This window comes from Mytilus galloprovincialis, chromosome 14, assembly GCF_965363235.1.
Source record: "Mytilus galloprovincialis chromosome 14, xbMytGall1.hap1.1, whole genome shotgun sequence".
Taxonomy (NCBI): domain Eukaryota; kingdom Metazoa; phylum Mollusca; class Bivalvia; order Mytilida; family Mytilidae; genus Mytilus; species Mytilus galloprovincialis.
In genome coordinates, this window is record NC_134851.1 from 4,032,137 (window position 1) to 4,036,872 (window position 4,736).

The following is a 4,736-nucleotide window of genomic DNA, read 5'->3' on the forward strand; positions in this document are numbered from 1 at the left end:
AGCAGTAGGTGAACTAATTTAACGCACAGCTTGATTGTAAGGTGTGCATGTCTGGTTCATCTGACCTTGACCTTATTTTCATGATTCATTTGATAATGTTTTGTTTTTCTGTTTAAGTCTGATTCATAGAAAATATAAGCAATAGGTCAACTATAATTGGTGTATTGAATGAATGTAACCTAGGTGTACATGTATTTCAGGTTTGGTTGATCTGACCTTGACGTCGTTTTTTTTTTATTATAAATCAATGGTCAGTTAAGAAGTTGAAACATTTAAGATTGTGCACTTTTGTTATGAATATTTGGTCTTTTGGGAGATACATGTTGTTGAATTTTGTCATTTTTGGAGTTTTTACTAGCATCAGAGGTTCATTGCGTTTCTGGATAACTCCTTCAACAGTGAGCCATAGACCTATGTACTCCCATGCTCAACTTTGTGTATATAAAAATAACACGTTGCATCAGCATGGGCATCATTTGTGTTTTCCAGACACAACAGTATCTTTTAAGAAAATCCAGCATTGACTTTGTTATACAGTTACTTAAGAGTGGAGTGCAGGGATATCATTTTGTCTAGTTTTTATTTGAACTTTTCTGTATTTTGATAATGATTAGAACTATTTTTGTTCAATAAATGTTTAGATACAGTCTAGGGTTTAGGTTAACAAAAATCAAACCTTTCTCAAACCTTCATTTTCAGGAAACATTAAACAGATTCTTCATATTTAATGAGTACATGTAGAGTAATTTTTTTAATTTTCCACCCATTATTTTATAGTTATTAACAAATAAATTGGGCTTTATTTACAGTCAATTTTTTTAGTATATTCTATTGTGAAATACTGATTGATATATTGTTGTTGTTTTAACGCCACTTTTCAGCGCAACTTTTGGCATATTTCTTTTTGGCCATGATTTATTGATGGAGGAAACCACCGACTTCAGATAGGGAAACTGACATCCCTAATTAATTATGAATGGAGTCGAGAGCACCAACACGAGTGGTGTTCGAACTCAAAACCTCAGTGTTAACTGGATAGTGATTACAGTAGTAACTATTATACCAATCGGTCACCGAGGCCCCTGTTGTGAGAAAGATTTTGAATAATTTTGCCAAACCTTCTATCATGGAATTTTACAAAACTTGGATCAATGCTTCTACATAATCAAGAGATTCAACCCTGAGATTTTTTATTATTTTTTATTATTTTCTAAATACCGATAATTATATTTATAAAAAAATGTTTTCTAATAATTTTAGTTCAAGACTAAAAACAGGGTCATATTTTAATGTAGATACTCCTAATGGTGCCTTGTTACATCCCCTTTTCAAAACCCTTAATAATTTAGTAATTCATTTCTGTAAAAATCCTTTCAAATATATATACAAAGAACTCTTTTTTAAATATTTATATCATATACACATATGTTGTATTCCTGGAACAGATTTCACTCTATAAGGTCCTATACAATAGTGTATGACAAATTCTGAAATAAACACTAATATATTGTTTCTGATTTAATCTATTTGTCTCTATGATCAGTGGTCTGATTAAGATGGTCAAAGATAAAAGTTTCATACCCATTCATCTGACATTTTAATCTCCACCAGGAGGGAGTCTGAGGTTGTAATATGTTGAATGGGTTAATTAACATCAATAAAGTCTGCAATTTGATATCTCCTAAATTTAAGAATGAAATTTGGCTTTTGTCCTATAACTGAAAGGACAATATAAGGTAAGTGCTTGATTTGAGACAAATATTCCTACTTCAAACACAAAATTATACATTTTGTCTTTAGACAGTTTTTAATGAATACCAGAATAAATAAAGAATATATCGTTGAAAAGCTATGCATTGCACATTTATCGCAAATATATCTAAATTCTAAAGTAACTGCAATTGTTAGAAAAGAGTTATATCCTCTTCTACATGATATAAGTTTGTTCAAATTTTAAGCATAATATAAATATATAATATCTATATTTTCAGTACAGAGAGAAACAGAACTTACGATTAGTACATTTTTTTTTATATTTTTCAGTTTGGAGAGGAACAGAATATAAGATTAGTCCGATTTCTGGATAGTACTGTGAATGTACTAGTAAGAGGTGAATGGCTCCCTCTCAATGAATTCTTAAAAGAAAATGACCCTTGCAGATGTAAGACATATTCCTTTCAATTTGTCATTTTTCTGATAAGCAGTTTCAATCATTAATGTGAAATGTGAAATATAATCATGAACATTTTAAATACCAATCTTAATCATACATTTTCATTCAAAGGAGAAGATATCGTGAATCGGCTCACTATTATAATGAACACTGTTTATGGAATTTATGTTTTTTAACTTCCATAGCTATCGAACTTATGTAAACACCAGTTAGGTCCGAGTACCCAATTTTTTTAACAATCACAAAGACACGTGTTTGTTTGCCAAGTAACCCAAAAGCAATACCCTAATATCAGGAGGTATAAATACGGGCAGATGCTCACTCGAAGCAAATATTTTCAGATCTTATCAAAAATGTATTGTGTTTCAACCTTGCAAAATGACTTGAAGTTATTTTTTTCTTGAAAATACTATCGTTAAAATACTCGTATGTTTTGTTTAACTTATTTTTAAAAACAAACCAAGCCCGATTGATTTAGTTAATATGATCAAATGGTTTAGGAAAACACAATAATTGACAGAAGATATAATTATATAGTACTTGTAACCTTATGCGTTACTGTTTGAAGTGATTTTGACTGATCGGTGAATGATCAGTGACGGATGTTTGACTGATCGATGACTGATCGGTGATCGATGACCCTTAAAATTTGTCAGATACGTCAAATCAGTTATGCCAGAGTTACCAGGGCAACGTATAGCGGTCGATCAGTACATTATTTACATACTTCCTCCATCTTGGATTGTAAAAATCAGAGAATCAAAGGTCCAGATTTTCAATCAAGTTAGCAAAATTTGATGCAGGAATGCAGATGTTTAATGTACATTTTCATTTAAAAGTACCAATTTATAAGAATATAACTTCTAAATATTGATATTTTTGCAAATGTTAATTATTTTTGGTTGTTTTTATTTTTTTTTAAAATTGACATTTTAAGGGGAGGTAACTCTAAAAAAGGCATTTTCTGAAGGATTCTGTATGGAATTTTCCTATTTTGTATTTTAACCGGAAAAAACGTACGGTGACCCTATCTTTTCTTTTGATATTCTCAAAGCAGTGTCTGAAAGCTATTTTTTCTTTAAGTATTTAACAATTCTATCATTTTGTTTAGTTTCTAATCACAAAATGGTGTTTTTTCCTGTATAATCCATACAAAATGTGTCATTTTGTCCCGTCCTGTAGCTTGAGAAAATGCGCGGTGACCTATCATTTTTATTATATTTTTCAACATGTATCAATAGATACAACGTTTTGGCAAAGTATGAACAAATTCTATCATTTTTATTTTAGACTCCCATACCACCTTAAGTATAAAATTGCTATAAATAAAAGTCCAATAAGTTTCGACAGTTTTCCAATTTTACCCTGTGAGTGATCCATATACAGGATAAAGAATCCCAACAAAAACAATCAAGATCCACCTTCAAAAGAAATATTTCCAGACAACGAAATATATTCAGATATGAAATTTTCAACCTCTGACATTGATGCCCACATGGGATATGGAAAAACATTTTTTAGCAAAAACAATAGAAACCCTCAGACTATAGACCAGGTTGTATTTGAAAAGAATTAGAACGCCAATATCAAAAACAAAAGCATTTAAACTAAAAAAACATAACAAGTAGTTATCAATTAATATTAGTATATTACAATTATATATTGACATACTAACTATTGTCGGGTTTTTTTTTTGTGCTTCTGTAATGGTAACAACATGTTTGTGCGGACCTTTAATAAAATCAAAGAGTGGTCAGTAACAATTAGCTTTCCTCTTGTATATGTTATTTTGGCAACGAGCATCACTGAAGAGACATGTATTGTCGAAATGCGCATCTGGTGCAAGAAAATTGGTACCGTTAATTTTATTATTGCTATCATCTGGACCTATTTAAAAATTTTAATCAGAATCATTCGTGCGTGAAATATAGGTGGAGGCGACCGTCTTTTTTTCAAGGTCCTTTTACGTGTGATATAAAACATATCATTCTTCTATGACTTATTGTTGATAAGATTTCGTATTTTAATTCAAAACTTGTCCAGAATTAATTTAGGTCAAGATGATTCTTTTTTCATTGACAATCGTTACTATCCAATAATTGTAAATCATTCTCTTTTTACTCACAATTTGTTTCAATCTTAATCTAAATGCAAAACTTAGATGCATGACTTTTTGTATTTATTGTTAGTGGCTGTAAACTAGCTGCCAATTACTGAGAGTACTTTCCAATCAGTACTAAGTGTCATTTTGTTGTTAGGATATACATGTACCCGGCCACGTCCACTCTGTTTTTTGTTAGATGTATTGATATTTGTATCCATCTGATGAGTTAAGCCCTTTTCAACTGAATTTCATAGTTACGGATCGTTCTTATGTTGTTCTGTTACACCACTGTTTCAGGTTAGACGGACGGTTGGGATCACGCTAACATGTTTAAACCCGCCACATTATGTATAAAATTGAGAATAGAAATGGGGAATGCGTCAAAGAGACAACAACCCGACAATAGTGCAGACAACAGCAGTAGGTCACTAACAAGTCTTCAATGCAACGAGAAATTCC